Raw genomic sequence first — 7,182 nt, forward strand, 5'->3', positions numbered from 1 at the left:
CCGACTCCTGCCTGCATCTAGAGTATTAAGTTCTTGAAAAACAGAGTAACGCATTAAGCAAGATGACATGATGTAGAGGGATAAACTCAAGCAATATGATATAAACCCCATCTTTTTATCCTAGATGGCAACAATATAATACATGCCTTGCTGCCCCTGCTGTCACTGGGAAAGGACACCGCAAGATTGAACCCAAAGCTAAGCACTTCTCCCATTGCAAGAAAGATCAATCTAGTAGGCCAAACCAAACTGATAATTTGAAGAGACTTGCAAAGATAACCAATCATACATAAAAGAATTCAGAGGAGATTCAAATATTTCTCATAGATAAACTTGGTCATAAACCCATAATTCATCGGGTCTCGACAAACACACCGCAAAAAGGAGTTACATCGAATAGATCTCGAAGAAGAGGAAGGAGAACTTTGTATTGAGAATCAAAGAGAGAGAAGAAGCCATCTAGCTAATAACTATGGACCCGAAGGTCTGTGGTAAACTACTCACAACTCATGGGAGAGGCCTTGGTGGTGATGGAGAGGCCCTCCATGGTCGATTCCCCCTCCGGCGGAGCACAGACGAAGGCTTCAAGATGGGATCTCACGGATATAGAAGGTTGCGACGGTGGAAATAGTTTTTCGTGGTGCTCCTGGATGGTTTCAGGGTACGTGGATATATATATATATATACGAGGAAGAAGTAGGTCGGTTGAGCCACGAGGGGCCCACGAGGGTGTGGGGCACGCCCACCCCCTTAGGGTGCGCCGGGCACCCTCGTGGCCGCCTCGTTTGCTGCTTGACGTCCACTCCAAGTCTCATGGATTGCGTTTGTTCCGAAAAGATCGCCTCCGAAGGTTTCATTCCGTTTGGACTCCGTTTGATATTCCTTTTCTGTGAAACACTGAAATAGGCAAAAAAACAGCAATTCGGGCTGGGCCTCCGATTAGTAGGTTAGTCCCAAAAATGATATAAAAGTGTAAAGTAAAGCCCATAAACATCTAAAACAGGTAATATAATAGCATGGACCAATCAAAAAATTATAGATACGTTGGAGACGTATCAATGCTCCGCCTAGAGCATGTGTGTGTGAGATGGAGTCTTAGTGTGTGTGTGTGTGTGTGTGCGTGTGTGTGTGTATGTGTTTGTGTGTGTGTGTTTGTGTGTGTGTGTGGGTGTGTGTGTGAGAGAGAGAGATGGAGTCTCTCTGTGTGTGTGTGTGATGGAGTCTTAGTGTGTGTGTGTGTGGGGGGGTGCGTGCGTGCGTGTGTGTGTCTGTGTTTGTGTGTGTGTGTGGGGTGTGTGTGTGTGTGTGTGTCGCGGGGTCCTTGATGGCGGATGTAATTTAAGTGTGCATGGCTTCATCATAGAGAGGTGATGTGTATGGCAGAGGCCACCAACGATGGGGTGCGAGAGAGAAAATGCCCATAGAGAGGGAAGAGAAGGTGTGTGCGCGTGAGAGGAGTCGACATTGAGAGTACGTGTTTGTTCGAGAGACACCGGGGAAGACTACTATATATCGATGGTGCATGTAGGCGGGAATTAAACGAAGGGATGGTGTTATTGGTTTTGGGGATATAGGGGAAGAGTGAGAGGGGGTAGCTAGAAGGAGATCGTTAAGTGTGTGTTTTACCCATCCAGGCGGAAGTTATGTGCACACAAGAAGAGAATGATTTGATGTGGCGTTAGGGTTGAAAGGTAATTAACTACGTATGGAGACATAGAGACCTTGAACGTGCATGTGTGAGAGGTATACATGTATACGTGGGATGTGTTGTGTGTGCGCCTGCATGATCAAGATAAAAGAAAGAAGACATAAGTCATAAGATCAATGACATGGGAGAGACGGATCGGTATGACAATATGCATGCATGTGAGAATGCAGGGAAGAAGGCCCGACAATCGAGCATGTGTTTTTGTCTTTAAGAGATAGTGGCATGGGCTGGAGCATGCATCTATGGCGAGCAGAGGGAGTGAGGCACAACGATTGTGCAAAAGAGATAAACCTATAAATGCATATGTATGGAGAGACATATATAGTGTGGGTGATTGGAAGCAAGTCTACGTGCGAGAAAGAAATGTTGACGGAGAAACTATAGATAGATACAGAGATGGAGATGCTAGCTAGAGGGACATCCGCTAGTTTGAGTGTTGGAGATGACCGCCGGGTGGTTCCGAGGGTGAAGTTATGTGTGTGTGAGAGAAAGATAAAAAGAGGGCACTTGACTGCATGTAGAGACAAACATATGTAGTGTGCATGATAGGAAGCAAGAGTGAGGGAGAGAAATAAGGTTGATGGAGAAATAGATAAATAGAAAGATAAAGATGCTATCTAGTGTGCGTTAGAGATAGGAGTCGAGTGGATCAGAAGGCTGAGTTATGTGTGTGGGTGTGGGAGAGATAGAGGGAGGGTGCATGTGAGTCACATACAAACAAATATCAAAGAGAAGATCCTGAGAGACGGAGTTTTGTGTCTGCGAGAGAGAAAGATATTTCACAACGAGAGTTATAGCTAGAGAGAAATATGAGGGAACGCAAGATATCTCTAGGGAGAGAGTGTGTGTGTGTGAGCAACATACAAGAGAACAGTGGAGAAATATGAGACCTTGGGAGACATAGTTTGTGTTTGTGTGTGAGAAAGAGATATTTAAGAGCAAGAGTTGTAGGTTCTCATACCTAAGGAGCGAAAGACATCTCTGTATGAGGGGTGTGCGAGTGGCACACAGGGGAATAGTAGAGAGAAATGAGACCCCAGGAGAAAATGTTTTGTGTTTGTGTGAGAGAAAGAGATTCCACATGGAGAATCATAGTTAGAGACACATAGCATGGAGCAAGATATACTTAGAGAGAGATGGAGTGATGAAGGTCGAGGGAGAGAGTACCGTCAGTGTGTTACGAAGATAAAAGATCATTGTCGACATACAGGTAGCACGAGAGATACCCAAGAGACGATGAACGCGTATAGGTCTAGAGAGATAGTCCTATATAAGCATGAGTGATAGCTATGTGAGACGAATATCTGGATTAAAGGGGATTCAAATATTTAAACTGGAGATCACGGCATCGATAATATCATAACGCAAATTGGTGTATCAAACATGCATATTCATTTGAATTTGGGGACACGTGTAATGTTATATAGTTCATCAATATTGGTGATCCATAGATTCTTTAATTAGAAACAATGCATGGTTTATATGCAATTAATGTCTAAACGGGATTACACTATATGTTGCGTGTGTGAAACACATTATACATGTTTGAGAAGTAAAAAACCCCGCATGAAACACATATTAATTGGAGACAGTTAGCGAGGAATGCATACATTGGATTTCAACATAAAGTGGTTTCAAATATTTGAAAATCCAAATTGATGGATACAACCTTATGAATCTGAGATCATGCCATTTGTAAACCATATTTATGTATAAAGGGTGTTGTGCTTTTGAAATTATATACGAAAAAATGTTGTATATAGGATTTTATTTTATCCCGCCCGAAAAAAATAGAATACAAACAAGATTCGAATTGAGTTGGCACGGTAAACATGCACTCTGCAAAATTTGACGAAGCGGGGAAAGTCGCAGTAACCGCCCGAAACCAAAATCTGCGAGATGGAAATTACTACTGCCTATCCCTGCCATGCAAAGCCTATCTGCTCGATTTCTATAGGTTTCGATAGGGGTAGGTTTGTAATTTCACTCAAACGTGACATAACCACTTGTCACCTGAATTCATACACGGTGGGCGCCAAAACACAGTGTGTCCTCGGCCGAAATCGATTCCCTCCCTGATTCATACATGGTGGGCGCCAAAAACAAACTCTCATCGGCAAATATTTGGTGTATGCAAGGTTACCGTCCTATCCCCAACCGACTAATATTGCTGTGATGTAGGAAATTTGAAACAGGGGCTAAGTTTGTAAATTTCCTCGCATTGAGACAAGTGCGCCCTGAAGATATGGTTCCCCCCTTCCTCTCTACCTCCATTTCCCCATTCGTACTCCATGGGCGCCAAAACACCCTCTCCACCCTAGCCTCCTCCGTCCGCCACCCCCATCCACCGCCATCCTCCTCCACCATGCCGGAGCTGATACCCCGACGCCGCCGTGCATTACAAGAGATCGACCTCTCTCATCCACGGCTTCGGACTGAGATCCTTGCATCCCGTCCTCTCGCTTCATCCCCGCCGTCGTCCACCTTGCCGCCGCCGCGCCTACGACCGTCTCGTCCACCGCGCCCCGCCGCCACCGTCTACGCTCCTAGATCTGCTTCCGCGCCGCTGACAGCCATCGCTACCGCAACACCGTCAAATTCTCAGCAGATGCATACACGCCGCCGCACCAGAGGAGGTACTCTTTCGTATCTGCTCAACTTATTTATCACAGCAAGAAAATAGATCGCCACTGCTTTACTCTGATTTCTTGTCCATCACTTACTTGCTAGTTGAAAGCAAATATTGGTTGCGAAGTTGCCTTTGTCCGGTTTGCACCTTCAGATCCGCCATGGCACGCTCAACACTATACTACCAATGCTTATGGTTTTCCCCTTTTATATTCCACACTAGTTAAATCACAGTAGACTAAATTTCAAAATTGGGTCAGTCGATTTTTCAGAGCTCGCCGGTGCCAACAGAGGGGCTCGGGTGGGGAAGGTGGTTGTGTGTGTGTGTGGGGGGGGGTGCGATGGTGGGGCCTTGTCGAACGAAGAAAACTCGACGCGGGTGGGGCGAGGGTGGGGGTGGGAGTGGCGGAGGAACACCGATGGTGGGGCCGGTGGTCCGGCCGGCGGCCCGTGCGATGTTCTATATGGGAAGAATCAGAGACGAGGAAGAAGAAGGGTTAGGAGACGTAGGATCTTCATCCAACCGCCTGAAATGGTCGACTGACCCAAATAAAAAAAGTCAGGCGACTTGCATGCAAACATGCCTTTATATTTAGTACCATCATCATACCTTCTTAGCACTGCTCCTGAATCCATCAAGCTAAACAACGTGCCACTCATAATTCCAAACTTGTTGCTCAAGTACGAATCTGATATGATGTTGATATTACTAAAACAGATAACATTTAATTGGCAGCTAATGTTCCTACTTTACTTTTTAAAAGCATGTGCACCACATATAGAGAGACATCAGGGAGTTGCTTTCTTAATGCGCTCTGGTTCATCATGTGTGGGCACTGCGCAACAAACATTTTATTATCCAAAATCTGCTTGCTCTTCTTTAGCATGTTCTTCTTCTGTTCTTCTTTAATAAGTACTCTCTCTGTTCCTAAATACAAGTCTTTGTATAGATTCCACCATGGACTACATATGGAGCAAAATGAGTGAATCTACACTCTAAAATGTATCTGGATACATCTGTATGTGATCCATAGTGGAAATCTCTACAAAGACTTATATTTTGGAATGGAGGGAGTATGATAGTAGTACAGTATGTTCCTTGTAGTGAAGATGAGCAGGGACATTTGCAGTGTAGAGGTCTATACGGTCGTTGTGATGGACACACTGAACTCTTCGGGCCTCTTTGATTCGTAGGATTTTGTAAACATAGGAATAGGATTTCTAGTGGCCTATCCACTTGAATCCTATAAGATTAACAAGGAAATGCGGGGAGATGTGTCGCCTTTGAGTGTTACACTGATATTAACAGTACCGCACCTTCAGTTGAAGAGAGCTGGTATCCGAAGCCTTTCTAGTCGTACCAGCAATACTAGCACATATATTCCAGCAAGTTCCACTTTGCTGATTTTACTCTAATGCTTACGGTTTTCCCGTTATATCTACACTATGATCTGTGTAGCTGCTTTGTGTCACACAAGCAGCAGTACACTCTTGAAGCTAAACACTGCAATGACTTACAAAATTGGCACCAAGGCATTGAGTGCCATTCTGGATGCAATGAAACTCATACGCTCCCCACCTGTTGATTCTTGTTCAGAATATGATCCTAATGACTATTTTAACCTCGAGGAGTCAAATCTAGATGGCCTGTCCTGTTCACCCATCAAGGTGCATGTTCTAGTTTGGCAAGGTTTTATTGATTGCGCGTATCTTGCATTTCTTCTACTTTGTTGCACCGCCATCTACTTAGTTTACTCATCATATATGTCGAGATGCCATGCCCATCCATTATCAATACATATTCCATCTGTCATCATACCATGTTTTCCACTCAAATGTTGTTCTTGTGCATCAAACATCAAAAATTAAGATGGTGATTGCCGAACCTCAAGGAGCACCAGCAAAGTCCTTGAAAAACGTGGTGGTGCCGGAGAAATGAGACAACACCCCACTTATATTGGCTGTACAACCAGTGACACAAAACGTAGGACGGACTCTAGCAGACTGTACCCATACTTCACTAGCCACAACACTAGCCCCACCACATAGGACCTGCACTCCAGCAAAAGGTATACCGATTTCAGTTGCCATAGCACCAGCTGTACCACAGAAAAATCCCACTCCAGCAAAAAGTACAGCAAGTCCACTGGTCGAAGACCTATCTCAACTACAGAGACGACCAATTCCTGCAGATTGGAACCCCATTCCAGTTATTCCCAGTTTAAAAGACAATGCTTTCAATGTTGTTAGGGACTACGTGCATATATTCCCATCATGGGAAGATTATAGTGAAGACAAACACCATTTTCACATCTTCCACTACTGGAAACAGGGAATTTGCCATCAACTAGCTCTTTGCCATCTGCCAGCTGATGGCAAAGAACGTCTTTGCCATCTGCTTATAAAAAACAGATGGCAAAGAACTGACAGACGGCAAAGAACATGGTTGCCATCAGCCAATTCTTTGCCATCTGCTAGTGGATGGCAAATAATCTTTGCCAGCAGACGACAAAGATTCTTTGCCATCTACTCGTAGATGGCAAAGAGATGGGGTTATTTTTTCCAGGTAAAAAAAACTGTGGGGTTATCCCCTCCCTCTCTCCCCACCCATCCAGGTAAAAAAACATGTGACGTTCGCATCTCATCCACACACCGAACAACCCCCATCGATGGCGCTCTAGGCTCGCCCGCCGCCACCCTGTCGCCGGCCCCGTCGCTCCCCCGCCCTGTCGCCGACCGCGTCACTCCCCCTCCCCGTCGCCGTCGCTCCCCCACCCCGTCGCCGGCCCTCCCCCGCCACCCTGTCGCCAGCCCCGTCGCTTCCCCGCCCTATCGCCGGCCGCGTC

The sequence above is a fragment of the Triticum dicoccoides genome, chromosome 6B (genome assembly GCF_002162155.2).
Source record: "Triticum dicoccoides isolate Atlit2015 ecotype Zavitan chromosome 6B, WEW_v2.0, whole genome shotgun sequence".
NCBI lineage: Eukaryota > Viridiplantae > Streptophyta > Magnoliopsida > Poales > Poaceae > Triticum > Triticum dicoccoides.